Below are 18,376 nucleotides of genomic sequence, written 5' to 3' on the forward strand. Positions count from 1 at the left end.
CTTACTTTATGACTTTATAATATATAATAAAGAAACTGAGATATATTGTCATCAAAGTTGTTTCTTATAACATTTCATAAGAAAAAATACCCAATAATGTTAACTGTTGAATATACCATAAAAGGGAAATTAGCATGTAATATTATTATTTCCAATAGCTATTAAATATAATACAATGCCTGGGACACAGTTAAAATATAATTAATTAAAGCATATGATAAATAATATATAAACATATATAATATTTTATCAAAATTATATTATTGTAAATTGTTTTAAATTTGTAACATTTATTTAAAATATTTCATATTTAATTTAAAATAATTTACTTAATGCTTTTTAAAAAACTGGACAATTAAAGATAAATAACACATTTTCCTTTATTAATTCAATCTCACAGAGGTGAGATAGACCAAATACTTATTACATTTAAAATTAGTCAATATATGTTGCTAAACCTCTATGAAAAGATGCTTTAAAATACAGGTCTTTCCTTTTCTCCTTTTGCAGAACTTTGTGTATGTATGTATGTATGTATGTGTGTATGTAGCCAAATAGCCAAATAATTTCATTGAGAGAAATCGGGGTAGGGCACCTGCCTTGTGCGTGACTGACGTGGATTCATCATGGACATTCCAAATGGTCCCTCGAGCCTATCTGAGTGATTCCTGAGTACAGATCCAGTAGTAACTCCCAAGCACTGCCAGGTGTGGCCCCCAAACAAAACACAATAAAATTTACTTAGAAAGATGTGAGGGGAGAGAGAAAAAAAAAGAAGTGCATGTTCAAGAGAGAACATGGGGCTTCTCCAGAGTAGAAAAAGTCTCAGAGAAAAATAAAGAGATGCATATACATGTTCAAGAGAGAACATGTATTTTCAAGCCGAATGACTTGAAAGAGGAAGCTTGCCTTCTCTCTCTCTCTTTCTTTCTTCTTTCTTTCTTTCTTTCTTTCTTTCTTTCTTTCTTTCTTTCTTTCTTTCTTTCTTTCTTTCTTTCTTTCTTTCTTTCTTTCTTTCTTTCTTTCTTTCTTTCTTTCTTTCTTTCTTTCTCTCTCTCTTTCTTTCTCTTTCTTTCCCTCTTTCTTTCTTCCTTTATCTCTTTCTTTTTCTTTCTCTCTTTCTTTCTCTCTTTCTTTCTCTCTCTTTCCCTCTTTCTTTCTTCCTTTATCTCTTTCTTTCTTTCTTTCTCTCTCTCTTTCTCTCTCTTTCTTTCTCTCTCTTTCTCTCTTCCTTTCTCTCTCTTTCTTTCTTTCTTTCTTTCTTTCTTTCTTTCTTTCTTTCTTTCTTTCTTTCTTTCTTTCTTTCTTTCTTTCTTTCTTTCTTTCTTTCTTTCTTTCTCTCTTTCTTTTTCTTTCTTTCTTTCTTTCTTTCTTTCTTTCTTTCTTTCTTTCTTTCTTTCTTTCTTTCTTTCTTTCTTTCTTTCTTCTTTCTCTTTTTCTTCCTCCTTCTTTATTTCCTCCTTTTTTTCTTTCCTTTTCTCCTTCATTTCTTTCTAAACATTTTTATTAAATGCAATGTTCCAACACCAATCCCACAACCAATGTCCCCTTCTCTTCACAAATGTCCCCAAGGTCTCTTCACACCTCCTAATCTGCTCTTTTGGCAGGCATATAAAAAATATATTTCCTATTTGTTTGTCCGATGAAATTTAAAGGAATAGCAAATGGAATTATCGGAAAATAAAACAATATAAGTCAATTTGTGATAATTAATTGCTATATATTTTTTAACTTTAATCTAGTAGAGGACAACCATAAGTACCATTAGTGAGTATCACACTCAATGCTATGTGTTGGGAAGTTTCTCCTATCCTGTAAAGGAGCTCTTTCAATTCTTCTTGCAAAACTGGCTTCAAGGCTATAAATACGCTTGTTGCCTGTTCATGAAGCTCTTTATGTTTCTTTCAAATCTGAATGATAGTCTAGATGAATAGAGTAATCTTGGTAAAGTATTCTTCAGGCTTCTTGGATCTCAATGCCTATAATCCTCAACTCTGGAAAGTTCTTATTAGTCATTTATTTTTTGTTTCTTCATCACATTTGCCATTCTGTTTTTCAGGGACTCTTATGATTCTTATGTTGCTCCTCTTGAACTCATCTCAGATGAGTTCATTTCTAATATACTGTTCATTTCTTTTCAGACTACTTTCCAACTTCAGATATTTCCAAGAGCTTTTCTCCTTCTCATCTTGGAGCTATATAATCTTTTACTCAGCTTTTGTTATTCTGCTTTTTGATGCTCTTGTTGACTTTTTATCATACAACATGTTCTTATTTTATGCCATTTCCGATTGTAATATTTTTTTTCATTTCAACTCAAATACTTTCTTGTGCTTTATGGACTATGAGTTTCTTTGATCTCATTAAATATCTTCATCATGGGATCACTAAAGATACTATGTGAGTACTTACTGGTGTTGTTTTTATCTTCAATGACATTGTTTTCACTGGTTGAGCTTGGTGGATAGCTATGTGTTCTCTCTGATTGTTTTCGAGTATTCTTATTGAGCTAAGGATGAATCCGTATAGTTAACCCCAATGGAAGATGGTGAGGGATTAGTTGGAGATTGTTCTCTGTCTTTTATACCTGTTCTCATAGAATGATAGAAAGAATAACTCAGAGCAGCGTGCAATTTGTTGAGTGGATTAGCAGCTGGAGTATAGGCCCTTCATATGGCACAAGTCAAGTGAGAAGGCTGCTTGGATTCACCTGTGACAGGTGTGGGGGGGGGTTGGGAGGGGGTGTTTTGCTTCAGCAAAAGGCAAACCTCATCTGGGATGGTAGAGCAGATCAGCCTAGCATAATATTTGAAGGACAACAGTTGCTATTAAGAGTTTATTGGCTCAACAAAATTGGGTCCGCCCACTACAATTCCAATTTGCTTGGCTTGCCCTCATATTTATAAGCAATTGCAACAAATTGTTTCATCTTTATGTATTTAAAGTCAGGGAATCAAAATATAGAGACAACCATCCCTTGTTATCTTCTTTGAGCAGAATTCTTTCTTAAGGGTTTCCACTCTTAAGTAACAATCATGTCTGATCAAAATTGTTCTTCTATGATCTTAGAACATAGCTAACCTATGTTAGCTCACCTCTTCTAAGAAAAACATCAGGCTACTAGCTCAAGAATAATTGTAAATGGGTATTTTTGTGGGAACTGAAGGAATTAGTACCTGCCTGTCATCCTTAGCAAGTGGGAAAATTGCTATGAGCAACATGAAAATCGCAAGAATCAATGACAAGGGAGGAACATCCTGTTATCCACTGGCCAGGGTCAATGTAATGGGATTTCTGAATCTATCCATACAAGATGAAATGTAAAGACTAGGCTAGGAAATTATTAATGCTGGCGGTATACTTAGACAACACATATGTATACAGCAGCTTTGGCCTATAAATATTTTTTGCTAGACATCAGAGGCTGTTCAGGAATTTGTCTTTCTCTATAATTTATCTCCTCCATTGCTCTTGATATTCTGAAACAGTCATTATATTCAGGAAAAGATATGAATTTTGAAGTTTTTCATGAATTAAGGGGCTGAAGCGATAGCACAATGGTAGGATGTTTGCCTTGCATGCAGTTGACCCAGGTTAGATTCCTCTGCTCCTCTAGGAGAGCCTGGCAAGCTACTGAGAGTATCTCACCCACATGACAGAGTCTGAAAAGCTCCCAGTGGCATATTCAATATGCCAAAAACTGTAACAAAAGTCTCATAATGGAAACATTACTGGTGCCCGCTAGAGCAAATCGATAAGCAATGGGATGACAGTGACAGTGATACAGTCATGAATTAAATGGGACTAAATAACAGTCCTGATTCAAAAAAAATAAATCTAGAAAGGAAATACCTTAATTATCTAAAACTTTAACAAACATCCCAACTACACTGCCCATGATACTCTAGTGTTGGGTTGATTATTGGCTGCCTCATCTCCTGAGGCAGTCAAGGGGCTTTTACTACCAGCAAACTTATCTATTTACCCTAGTGTTCCTTATGCATGTAATTATGCTCTTTGATAGAAAAAAGAAATCAGTCGGACGTGCCAGAAACACTATTTGATCTCTGGAAACTTCTGAAGTTTTTATGCATCTGAAGAACAAAAGAATGATCAAAAGTTAAGCCGCATTCCCTAGGATGAGAATCTGCCCCCCAAAAATGTGGGGTTTCTATTGTTTTAATGTTTAATAAGATTACCAAAAGTAGATTCTCTGATAATATTACAGAAAACAAGATGAGATGATGTTCTCTAATATCATCTCAAGGTCTACTAACCAAACCAAATCACTCACTTGCATTAATAAATATTTCCAATCCAGAAATGTTTTGAGCCCCTAAGCTATTCTGGTTCTTATCCCCAGATTATTTGAATATAAATGAGGCTGCTTTTCACTGTGTTGATGCCTCCTGTGGGGAATTGAAAGATTATGTATAGTCTCTTCACCAAGCATTTGAGGGTAGACTTCAAGAAAAAATGAATTTTTCTTGTGTGGAGCTGCAAAGACAGTTCAAGTTGTGCCCATCATATTCGTTGAATATTAACACTGTGTTTTAGGCTTCATCAGTTAATGGCCCTTTTTGCTCCCTTGAGAGAAGCTTACAGTGCTCTTAAAAGCACCCCATATCACGAATTCCTTGACTCCTACAATCTCCCAAGACTGAGCCAAGAAGACGTGAAATACCTCAATAGGCCCATAAATATCAAGGAAATCGAAACTGTAATCAAAAGTCTCCCCAAAAACAAAAGCCCAGGTCCAGACGGATTCACTGGCGAATTCTTCCAAACATTTAAAGAAGACTTGTTGCCAGTTCTCCACAAGCTTTTCCAGGAAATTGAAAAGACAGGAACCCTTCCGAACAGTTTCTACGATGCACATATCTCCCTAATACCAAAAGCAAACAAAGACACCACTAACAAAGAAAACTATAGACCAATATCCTTGATGAACACCGATGCGAAGATCCTCAACAAAATACTAGCAAATAGAATCCAACAACTCATCAAAAAGATCATACACCATGACCAAGTGGGATTCATCCCGGGGATGCAAGGATGGTTTAACATTCGGAAATCAATCAACATAATCCATCACATCAACAAAAGTAAAGATAAAAACCATATGATCAAATCATTAGATGCAGAGAAAGCATTTGACAAGATCCAGCACCCATTCATGATAAAAACTCTCACCAAAATGGGTTTTGGAGGAACTTTTCTCAAGATAGTCAAAGCCATCTACCACGAACCTAGGGCAAACATTATCATCAATGGAGAAAAACTAAGGGCTTTTCCTCTAAGATCGGGGACAAGACAAGGATTCCCACTCTCACCACTTCTCTTTAATATAGTATTGGAAGTATTAGCAATAGCCATCAGGCAAGAAAAAGATATTAAGGGGATTCAGATCGGAAAGGAAGAAATCAAGCTCTCACTATTCGCAGACGATATGATTCTATACCTAGAGAAACCTAAAAGCTCTAGTAAGAAACTCTTAGAAACAATTGACCTATACAGTAAAGTCGCAGGCTATAAAATCAATACCCAAAAGTCCATGGCCTTCCTATATGCAAACAATGAGACAGAGGAAAGGGACATGAAAAAAGCAATCCCATTCAAAATTGTGCCCCAGAAAATCAAATATCTTGGAATCAGCTTAACTAAAGAAGTAAAGGACCTCTACAAAGAAAACTATATAACTCTACTCCATGAAATAAAAGAGGAAATGAGGAAATGGAAACATATCCCCTGCTCATGGATAGGGAGAATAAACATTGTCAAAATGGCAATACTCCCAAAAGCATTATACAGATTTAACGCGATCCCTATAGGGATACCCATGGCATTCTTTAAAGAAGCGGAGCAAGCAATCCTGAAATTTATATGGAACAATAAACGCCCACGGATAGCTAAAACAATTCTTGGGAAAAAGATGATGAGAGGCATCACCCTCCCCATCCTTAAACTCTACTACAAAGCGGTAACAATTAAAACAGCATGGTACTGGAACAAAGGCAGAGCTGCAGACCAATGGAACAGGGTGGAATATCCCCCCACACAACCTCAAATGTATGATCATCTAATCTTTGACAAAGGAGCAAGAGATGTGAAGTGGAGCAAGGAAAGTCTCTTTAACAAATGGTGCTGGCACAACTGGACAATCACATGCAAAAAAATGGGCTTAGAACTCGACCTGACACCATGCACAAAAGTCAGATCAAAATGGATTAAAGACCTCAACATCAGACCACAAACCAAGGTACATTGAAGACAAGGTCGGCAAAACCCTCCAGGATATTGAAGATAAAGGTATCTTCAAAGATGACACGGAACTAAGCAATCTAGTAAAAACAGAGATCAACAAATGGGACTACATTAAACTAAAAAGCTTCTGCACCGCAAAAGATACAGTGACCAGAATACAAAGACTATCTACAGAATGGGAAAGGATATTTACACAATACCCATCAGATAAGGGGTTGATATCAAGGGTATATAAAGCACTGGTTGAACTCTACAAGAAGAAAACATCCAACCCCATCAAAAAATGGGGCGAAGAAATGAACAGAAACTTTACCAAGGAAGAGATACGAATGGCCAAAAGGCACATGAAAAAGTGCTCTACATCACTAGTCGTCAGAGAGATGCAGATCAAAACAACCATGAGATACCACCTCACACCACAGAGACTAGCACACATCCAAAAGAACAAAAGCAACCGCTGTTGGAGAGGATGTGGGGAGAAAGGGACCCTTCTACACTGCTGGTGGGAATGCCGGCTAGTTCAGCCCTTTTGGAAAACAGTATGGACGATTCTCAAAAAACTAGAGGTTGAACTCCCATTTGACCCAGCAATACCACTGCTGGGAATATATCCCAGAAAAGCCAAAAAGTATAGTCGAAGTGACATATGCACTTATATGTTCACTGCAGCACTGTTTACAATAGCCAGAATCTGGAAAAAACCCGAGTGCCCTAGAACAGATGACTGGTTGAAGAAACTCTGGTACATCTATACAATGGAATACTATGCAGCTGTTAGAAAAAATGAGGTCATGACGTTTGCATATAAGTGGATCAACATGGAAAGTATCATGCTAAGTGAAATGAGTCAGAAAGAGAGAGACAGACATAGAAAGATTGCACTCATCTGTGGAATATAGAATAATAGACTATAATACTAACGCCCAAGAATAGTAGAAATAAGTACCAGGAGAATATTTCCATGGCTTGGAGGCTGGTCTTTCATTCTGGGTAACTCAGGGAAGGGACCACCAAGTAAAATGTGGTTGGAGGACATGTGGGGGAAGGGTGAGGCGGGTGGAATACAGACTAGAGACTGAACACAATGGCCACTCAACACCTCTATTGCAAACCACAACACCTAATCAGAGAGAGAGAACAAGAGGGAATTCCCTGCCACAGTGGCAGGGTGGGGTGGGGGGAGACGGGTCTGGGGAGGGGGGGAGGGATGTTGGGTTTACGGGTGGTGGAGAATGGGCACTGGTGAAGGGATGGGTTATTGAACTTTGTATGGGGGAAGCATGAGCACAAAGATGTATGGATCTGTAACTGTACCCTCACGATGACTCTCTAATTAAAAATAAACTAAGAATAAAAAAAAAAAGCACCCCATATCCCCTGAGTTTATCTTCAACCTTTCTTTGTGCTTTTTCTCTCCTGTTAGTCATTAATTTCCCCAAGGCAGGCCTGGTCAAAAACCTTCTCATGACTCTGGACTTGGTTTTTGTAGTGAGTTACTTGCTTTTCTCTTTCACCTATTACCTTTTTATATTTTACTATAGAGCAAATGTTCTTTGCCTAAACACAGAAAGACCATTCATGCTATGTTCCTAATATTTGGGAGCTAATTGACTCTGAATTATATCTACTCCTGGGCATCAGTCATAATTACTTGGCTCAAACTTCAGTCGCTATAGTTCCTAACACCCCAAAAGGGAGGTCCTGCCGAGGACTTGGACGGACAAAGGGCAAGCAGCAAAACTACCCTAGCTTTTATGGGATAGTCTAGTAAGCTTAAAGCACGGTCTTGATGCAGGCCGTGATGACTTAAGAGACAGGATCCCATGGGATAGGAAAAGCTAAACTGGCCTGAGAACTTTGTCTGGGATTTATGGTAAAAGCCCAGCGTCTCTGCCCCTTGAGACCCAGAGAAGTAAGTTTTGAAATCTATATCTCTTACTGTGTTTATCCAAATAACTATAAGAAACAAATGTAATTATTTAATATGTACTAGCAGCAAGGGAGAGAGAGAAAAAATACAGATGCCCTGTGCAAATTTCTCATTATATAACCCCTGGGAGACAGAGATGCTCCTTGAGTAAATCCCCCCAATAGAATTGCCTCTGTCAAAAAGCTCTACATCTGTAAACAAACAAATCACACATATGTGCAATTCTGTACTTCAACCCCCCCCTGCATCCCCAGTCAGATTGTCTATATAGGCTATTCAGCTCTGGAATTAAATGGGCCATTTTGACCATCTATCCTTGAGTCTTTCATCTCTTTGTTCCTTTACTGGAAAGACCCGGGAGGCAGCTCTCGGTCACTGAACATGTCGCGTACCTGAATTCACAATATTCAGCCCGTCTTCTAAGGAATAGGGATATTTGTTGGATTTGAGAGTCTGAAGAGATAAAAACAAATTAACAAGGTCAGATTGCACTGTTGCCCACTTTGGGCTTTGAATCTCTTGTAGTCCCTTGAGTCACCTCCTTAAGAGTATTAGGGAACTGAGAGATGTACCACTTAGAGGACTCAGACTCCCCTGAACTTGCTGCCCTGCTCCGGTGACGGATGCCATAGTAGTTGAATGCCAAAATCCTGATGCCTGGGTTTTCCAAGCTCATCAGTGGGCATTTAAGAAGCCCAGGGGTAACATTCCTAAAAAAGACACTGTCAAATTGTGATGAAAGCCGTGAGATTTTTATTCATTTTGTTTTGTTTCAGGCCACACCCAACAGTGCCCAGAGCTTACTCCTGACTCTGTGCTCTGGAGTCACTCAAGGCAGTGCTTAGCCGATCATACGGGATGCCAGGGATTGAACCCAGGTCAGCTGCAATCAAGGCAAGAACCCTAATGACTGTACTATCTCTCTAGCCCCAAAGCAGAGATATTTGCAAATCTTTCTGCCTCCCTATGAGAGCCAATTTTCTAAAATCAAACAAATACAAGTTGTTCCACATGGGAGTAAAGCAGATAGTGGTGGAGACAGCAAATGTAAAAAGAGGCAAAGATGGAGTGGGCAGCTTAATCTGTAACAGCTTTCTCCTTTTACCAAAAATTTGACTAAATTCAGCTACTCAGTGCCCCTCCCACTTCTGACTTGCTACCAGAACTAAAATAATAACTAAAATATAACTAAAATAAGTTATAAAATAACTTTTTTATAAGGAAAAGAGCCAACGTAAGTCATAGAGGCGTGAGCCAGCAGCTCGGTCTGAGCAGCACCTATGAATGCAACAGTATTTTAAGTAGGGGTGAGATACACACACACACACACACACACACACACACACACACGAGTGCGTGCATGCGTGCGCGCACACACACATACACACACAGAGCAATGTCTCTGAACATTAGACTGAGTTCTGAATTTAATTAGCCACGCTGGAATCAAAGACATCGCAAAGGCAGGTGAGGCAATTGTCATAAGAACTTCCCTTCTTTCTAAACTCCAAAAGAAAACATACTTGGCTGAGGGCCAGTCCAGGAAAATCAATGGATTATTCAAAAGTAACTGCAGTTACTGTCCCCCTCTCTTTTTGCACCTAGGTGTAATGTCCCTATTTCGGAAAATAAGCAGTAATTAAGATCAGTGGCTATACTAGCCCTTGTAAAGTGCGAACATAACTGTGTAATTTTTGCACCGAATTCTTTAGTCTATGTGTACCTAAGTAGTTTCTTTATGTATGGGATAAGAAAAGTACCATTTATGTTTTATTTTGCTTTTTGCGCCACTCCCAGTAATGGTCAGGCACTACTCCCTGCTCTGAACTCATGGATTACTCCTGGCGATAGTTGGGGAACCATATGGATTCTGAGAATTGAACCCGGTTCAGTTGCATGCAAGGCAAGAGCCATACTCACTGTTCTATAGCTCTGATCCCCAGAAAGCACTTTTTCTTATTTTAGAGTAAGTTTGGATAAATGAGTATAAAAGCATAAATGAGTAATGAGTACACACAGCTAATTTTAAGCCTGTAATAAAAATATGCTGTAGTTATATAGACATAACTTCAGATCTGTAAATTATCATCTGAGAAAGGATTAACACTGGACTTCCCTGAGTTGTCCTAAAACATCATACAAGTCGTGATATCTGAAAGCTATGGAGATTTTACTCATCTGGAGTGTCAGAAGAGTATGTCATGGCTTCTATATACTCATGAAACCTCAGGACCCTGCCAGAATATCTATCTCATAATTCCAGGTTCAGATATGTATAGAAGCAATATCATATTTCTCCCTTCAAATTAAAACCTCTTCCAAATGGCTAATCATTTCTTAAGAGCAAACACTATGCTAAACTGTATTACTAATGTCTGAATCATCTTGGGTGATATTCTATTATTAATGGGACAGTCTATAGAAATAAAAACTTATTAAGTAAGTATAACAAAAACAAGATAGTCTTGAAAACTAAGATGCAGGATCTTAAGACTTTGCAGTCAGATCATATGGACCGAATTTCCATTTTATAACTATGTAGCTGTGTGATCTTGAAAAAGTAACAATCTGTGGAAGTCTCAGTTTCCTTATATGTCAGGTATATATTATAACAGATTATAACAGAATTATTAGTATAAATATTAATAAACAATATTAAATATTATGTCAGATTATAACAGAATCTATAGAATTGCAGATAGAATTAACTATCAACTGTATTTAAAGCACACAGAAATAGATTAACATATAATAAACATCAGCCATTGTTATCTTTTTCTTTGCTGGGTATTATTAGAGATTAGACTGCAAGGAGTCTACTAAGAGATATTAGAAAAGAGTTTGTTAAGAGAAATTTTTACTTTTGAAAGGGGGTTGGGTACATCTGTGCTCACAGCATACTCCTGGTTCTATGCTTGGGAACACTATTGATGGTTCTCAGGAGACCATGCACAGTACAGGGAATTAACCTGGGCTGACCACATGCAAGTGAAAGACCACACTTTCTGTACTATCTGTACTATTTTTCTGGCCTATTAAAATGTTTTAAAATACTATGTAACACAATGCAGTAAAAGTTCAAATGCTAAAAAACTTACAAATATTATAAAAGTATAGTCACTAAACATTTGAAAGCATTATGAAAAAAATATGAACTGCAACTTTGATAGTCACCTACATCAATTTCTTAATCTTTTTATCATTTATGCTCCATTTAAGAAAACTTAAAATCTTATCATGTGTGTCAACAGCCATAATTTAATAAAGGCATATTTTTGTGTGTGTGTTCAAGGGCTTACAAGCAAATGAAAATATGAAATTAGCCAGAGAGAGTAACTGAAACATGGAACTGGCACTCCGAAGGCTGAAGATGTTTGTAATAAAAGAGAGTGAGTAGCGGAGTTAGGAAAAATTGGAAAAGAATAGAAAAACAGAATCTGAAGGCTGAAAACCACAGCTACAATAAAGTGTTTTGCTGGAATCTGGAAATGATGTTGATACAACAAAAACAAATTCTTAGTTTATTTTTCACTTATCCTGTCTTTCAGCTTTCTATCAGTCCTTTCCCATTAGCAGAAAGGTGTGTGACAGGGGCTGAGTCATAGTACAGCAGATAGGATGTTTGCCTTGCATATGGCCAACCCAGATTCAGATTCGAGCCCCAGCATCCTTTTCTCTTTGCTAATTTCAATCTTGACTACAACCCCATGACCCCTTAAATTGAAAGGGCATTTCCTCTCATACATTTACCCTTTTTTTTTTTTTGCTCTTTTGAGTCACACCTGACGATGCACAGGGGTTACTCCTGGCTCTGCACTCAGGAGTTACTCCTGGCGGTGCTCAGGGGACCATATGGGATGCTGGGAATCGAATAAGTGTTGTCTGGGTGCAAGGTAAATGCCCTACCTGCTGTGCTATCGCTCCAGCCCCTATATTTACCCTTATTATCTCTTAAAATCTTTTTGCAATACAGTTATTGTCCCCAGTATATAGATCAGGAATATGTTCTTCATAGCAGTTCTTCTAAACTTTAATGTATGAACAAGCCACTTGGGGATACTATTAACAGACAGATTCTACTCTAGTAGGCCTGGAACTGAACCTGACGTTTTCTTTCCTAATTTACTCAGGCTAGGCTGCTGCTCGTCCAGTTTCTATATTTTGGGTGCGGATTAATTATACTTTGAGAAGAAATCTATAAATACATCTTATATTTTTCGTATATGTATTATCTGTGTTTATAACAGTAACTCGCCATAAGATCAATTTATACATGCATATCACTTTTCATTAAAATAATTATTATTCTATGGGAAATTGTAAAAAACTAAAGAACGCCGAGGGGCGAGTGTACTCGCGGGCTCTCCGGGCGGCTCTGTCTCACCACCCACGTTCGGTGCTCTGGAACCGCAGTTTGTGGATTGGATAGGGACGGCCGGTGGTCAAGGACAGGCGAAGGAAGAACGAGGACCAAGCTGGTTGCTGATTAGTTACCGTTTATTCAATCTTCAATCTTTCTCATCTCCCTCACTCCCAGCTCAGGCCTCTCTCTGGATCTACTGCTCAACTCCTCCTCTCCTCCTACTTGTCTCTCCCACCTTGCCCTCTAGGCTACAACCCGCCAGGTAGCAAAATCAACATAAGAAAGCCCTTCCTGAGGCCAGGGCACTCCAAAGCCCTTCCTCACTCTTAAGGTTTTTTTCTTTTCCTTAGTCCAGGAACTTATTAACATTTTAATACTAGTTATTTTTGTATGGACATAGCAAGGGATACATTGAGGCTTGCAAGGCAGCTCTCCTGGCAACATCTTGCCACAGGCTCAGACCACAGCACTCAGGCCAGATTAATCATTCCTCACCCTAGCAGGGTCCGAATCTAGTTATCACTGTTTGGATCATGACAACATTTGTCTGTGATCAAGCTCTTAACTTATAGTTAAGCATTAGGCACTTTGGCCAGGCCCATCTCGATGCCAGGGTAGCACACAACTCACCGCTTGCCCTGGGTCCTTCTTGTCCCACGTCGGGACCTTGCTTTGGGGGTGCTAGGAAGTAAGGGCAGCTGAGGCTTAGGTCAAAAGAACAGATGCCATGGAGGAAAATATCATGTAGAGTCAAATGACTCCCAGGTTACAAAAGCATAGCATTTGTAAAGTCTTCCTGTGTCCATACAAAAAGGACTTGCTCTGAATAAACTATGAAAAGGACTCAAGGAGAAGAGAAAAACATTATTTACAAGTCAACAGAACACTAAGAAAGAAGCTACAAATAAAGAGGAATAGGAGCACTGTAATGGGAGTAACCAAATAAACCTAAACTACATCAGGCTATGTTATCCTACAGGAAATAAAGCAAAAGTGGTTGAACATAAGTCTTTTTATTTTAGTTTAGTTTAGTTTTACAAAGCTTTCATGATTGGAACTCAGTCATACAGTTTCCAACACCCATCCATCCACCAACATATATTTCCCAGCACCAGTGTCTTCAAGTTCCTTCCCATCAGCCCCACCCCCTCACCCCCTGCCTGTGTCTATGGCAGGCACTTTTCTTCTGTCTCTCTCTCTCTCTCTCTCTCTCTCTCTCTCTCTCTTTCTCTCTCTCTCTCTCTCTCTCTCTCTTTCTCTCTCTCTCTTTCTCTCTCTCTCTCTCTCTCTCTCCTTTTGGGCACTGTGGTTTGCAATATTGATACTGAAAGGTTATTCAGACTATAAGTCTTGCATGTACAAGGTCCTTGGCTTGACCCCCACACCACATAACCCACTTCTAACACTACCTAGATACCCAGTTATCATTAGACATGGCCTCCACAACAATTAAGCAACATTATTGTATCTATTCTTATTTTTACAGAACATATTCCTTAATTTACTTTTATTGTTAGTATAGCAGGGCATAGTCTTTAAATATTAGGAACTTACAATCACACACACACATACATCCAATTCCTTTCATAAGTAAGATAAGATTAATTAACAGTTTGTTGCCAGGTAAGGACGAGATATATGGACATTAATTTTTCCTCTAATATTTCCCTCTGGGTTTGATTCTCAGATTTGACCTGTGCTTAGAAAGCAGAAAGTGATGTCATTAAAATGCAGTTTTGGTCTCAAAAGTGCTACTCTCCTCTTTGTTCCAAAGTACAGTTTAGTGTTACAATTGCTGACTTTACCTACAAAAATACACTGTGCTCCTGCTAGCACTGCAAATTCTAAAGAGCAATGGACTGGTTACACCGAATTCCACTCTGCATTAGAATTGTCAGCACAGAACTGATGGCTGAATCTCAGCTATCTCTGACCAAAGGTACCTCTTTGGCCAGCTTCACTGTGCACAAAGAAATTGTGTGACTGGGGGAGACTAATTTTTGGATTGCAAACTCAGCTCATTATGGGTGGATGAATGCTTTTGCTTAGACGTAGACGGACAGGTCATCATTTTTATTTAGACTTTTTAAAGCCAGAAAACAAGTGCCTTTAAAAGCACATTTCAAAAAGGCATCAGTCACAATCTTTGTTTATCCCAATCTTAATGTAAATAAATTAGCACATCCTTTTAATGCACCATTAATTTAACTCTTACCACTATAAATTGGTTCATATTCTATCTCATGGTTCAAGGATGATGCAAGATGTTATAAAAATAGTATGTACTTTGCATAGTTTTTCACAATAAAAAAGGATTAAACATTAATTTTAGTAAAGCAAGTTTTAGTAATATTCAATCATTCTAAGAGTAATCAACTGGGAGGCTATCAAGATAATGGCAGGATACAGAATTTTATTCTAATTTTCAGATTTATATTTTCTTTAAAATTCTTAGCTATCATAGCTTTCTTTTTTTTTCTTTTTGTTCCTTCTAGTTCTGCTATCTGTGACTACTGCCAAAGAGTGTATTATTTTATGGAAAATGTTGTGCTACATTACCTCAATTTTATTCTGGAATCAATCTCCCATTTACATTAAGCAATCTTCTTTTATATTTTGACTGCCTTTCAAACTCTTTCTAAAATATTCTTCATTTCTGACTTATCTCTGTTTGGAATGCTGTTCTTTATTTGTTCTGGGGGGGAGGGACACACGTGGCTGTTCTCAGGGGTTAGACTAGCTCTGTTCAGGAATTACTCCTGGTGGTGCACTGGGAACCATATAGGACATATATACCAGAGAATGAACCTGGGCCAGTTGTGTGCAAGGCAAGCGCCCTGCCCACTGTACTATCACTCCAGCTCTACAATGTCCTTCTTTACCGGATATATTCTCCTTATTTGTTTTACTTTTTAAAATTGCAATCTTATTGCAACACAGCTGTAGGTCCTTTGGTAGTTGTATGGAATAATAATGCTACTTATACTTTTTCCCTTTCTTCCAGGGGCAGCATCTTGTAGAATGTGACACTAGGGTCTTAATTTGATATTGATACAGTTGAGATCTAGACTATTCCCATCACCATAAAGATCTCTTATGTTGCCTATTATAGTCAAGACCACTTCACTCCCTTTTTTTCTCCTTAAGAGGCAATATTTCCTATTCTCCATTTTTGTAATTTTATCATGTTGAGACTACTATATAAAAGGGACTGTAAAGTATATAACCTTTGTTATAGGTTTTTATTTTTCTCAAAATAATTTGGAAATTCATCCAAGTTTCTGCTTGACTAATGCGTTTCTAAAATTGCTAAATAATCCCTTTGATGCATATTACCACAGGTTATTGAGTTTTTCAACCAAAAAGTTCTGAGTTTTTTCCAGTTTGTGGATAACATGAATAAAATGACTCTGAACATTTATGTATAGGTTTTGGTGTGCATTTACATGTTTATGTCTCTGAAATACATGCCCATGGGTGTAATTACTGTATCATATGGCAGTTGTACGCTTAGTTTTTAAAAGGAACTGCCACATTATTTTGCAAAGTGTCTGCTATGGAATGAATTTCATCTTCTCACAACTTGTGTGTTGAAGCCTTAATTCCCAAACTGACCATATTTAAAGACAGCAACTGTAAGGAGATGATAAATGTTATATGATTGCCGGAGTGTGAGTTACTAATTCTATAGAGCTCGTATTCTTATACAAAAAGGAAGAGATGCTAGGGTCATTCTCTACATCGTTCTACAAGAAGCAGACAGTCATCTGAAAGCCAAGGAGAAGGCTCTAACTAGAAAAGTATTCACCTTGATATCCTCCATATCCATTTGGTCCATCCAGTCCACAGATTTTGTTATGGCAGCCTGGGGTGACTAACACCGTGCCTTGATATTAGGCAATCCAATCAACTGTGTGTAAGTATCCAGTTTCTCTTTTTGCTTTTGTATTTTTAGCCATACTGATAGGTATGCGATAATATCTAGCAGGGTGATAATTCGCATTTCCCTTACATTAAATGTTGTAGAGCATCATTAGATTTTTTTTTTTGGTGTCATCTCTATACCATCTGGGTGGATTAATAAAATGCATGTCCGTACCATTCACACATTCTCTAATCGACTGGTTTAATTTTTCATTATTGAGCTGTGAGCGGTCTTTATATGTTCTGGACACTTGGTATTTGTTAGATACACATTTTCCAGGCAGGTGCATGTTGTCAGCGTGCAAATTGTTATCGCAAGCCGGTCACCAGGAGCTTACATTCAGTAGACTATGGAATACCTACAGGGACGATTAGAGATCGCCCCCAAAGAAGCCTTCACCCCCTCCCCCACCAGAGCCTGTCAAGCTGCCCGTGACATATTAGATATGCCAACAACAGTAGCAAAAATGGGTCTCATGTCCCTAACCCTGAAGGAGTCTCCAGTTGGGAGAGAAGCAGAGGGCTCCGTACTAAGCAGACGGTGCACAAGTCAACGGGCAGGAAGGCGCACGCGCAAGCAGCCAGCCACCAAGGTGGCCCTCAAGAGCGCGCCAGCCAGCAGCGTGAAGAAGGAGCACCGCTACTGGCCCGAACTCCATGGCGCTGTGCAAGATCCGCCGCAACCAGAAGTCCACCAGCTGCTTATCCGCAAGCTACTGGTCCAGGGGCTGGTGTGGGAGACCGCGCAGGACTTCAACACTGACCTGCGCTCCCAGAGCTCGGTCGTCGCGGCGCTGCAGGAGACGTGTGAGACCTACCGGGTGGGGCTCTTGGAGGATACAGACTTTTGCACCATCCAAGCCAAGCGCATCACCGTTATGCCCAAGGGCATCCAGCTGGCCTGCTGCATCCGCAGAGAGAGGGCATAAAGTTTATGATGCTAAAATCTCAGAGCGGGAGCTAAAATCTCAGTAGCGGAGACACTACTGGCGCCCACTCGAGTAAATCGATGATTGACTGGATGACAATGCTACAGTGCAGTGCTACGCATTTTCCAAATAGTTTCCTTAAGGTTAAAGCTTGTCTCTTTGTCTTTTTATCTGAATGTTTCAGTCAGTCTATGTACTTTAAAGTTTCATCAAGTCCAACTGATAATTTTTTCCTTTTATGAGTCATTATTTTGGTATCAGGTCTAAGAAATGTTTTACTCCTCCATAGAGCAAAAATGTTTTCCAAAAAATATTGTTTTAAGTTTCATAATCTTAACACTAAATATGCATTTATAAAATATGGAAATTCTGCTACTTTGTTTTTACTCTCCAATTTATAATACAACTTTCAGAAATGTTTTATTTTTAATATAGTAATAGCCACAATAAAAAGTGTTACAAATATCATTTCAGGTAGCACTGTAGCACTGCCATCCTGTTGTTCATAGATTTGCTCAAGCAGGCACCAGTAGTGTCTCCGTTGTGAGACTTGTTGTTACGTTTTGGCATATCCAATAGCCACGGGTATCTTGCCAGGCTCTGCCATGTAGGCAGGATACATTCGGGCTCTCCAAGAGGGATGAAGGAATCGAACCTGGGTCGGTAGCATGCAGGGCAAATACCCTATCTGCTGTACTATCGCTCCAATATCAAATGTAATTTAGAAAACTCAGAAAAAGCACATATACATGTATTTTATTTACTTAGTTTGTTCTTTTATTTTGTTGCTTTTTAAAGATCCTTCATTTTTTTTGTATCTTATTTTATTTATTTATTTTTTTATTTAAATTTTATTGAACCACCATGTGGAGGGTTACATAGTTCTCAGGATTATGTTAGTTATACAATACTCAAACACCCTTCCCTTCACCAGTGCCCATATTCCATCACCAACCACCCCATTAT

General features: G+C 38.5%; 1 pseudogene; it reads left to right on the plus strand.

Annotated features, from left to right (window-relative positions):
• Positions 1-14,411: 14,411 nt before the first annotated feature.
• On the plus strand, positions 14,412-17,410 carry LOC129405966 (histone H3.1t-like; annotated as a pseudogene).
• The last annotated feature ends 966 nt before the right edge of the window (positions 17,411-18,376 follow it).

This window comes from Sorex araneus, chromosome 6 (genome assembly GCF_027595985.1).
Source record: "Sorex araneus isolate mSorAra2 chromosome 6, mSorAra2.pri, whole genome shotgun sequence".
In the NCBI taxonomy this organism is placed as follows: Eukaryota; Metazoa; Chordata; class Mammalia; order Eulipotyphla; family Soricidae; genus Sorex; species Sorex araneus.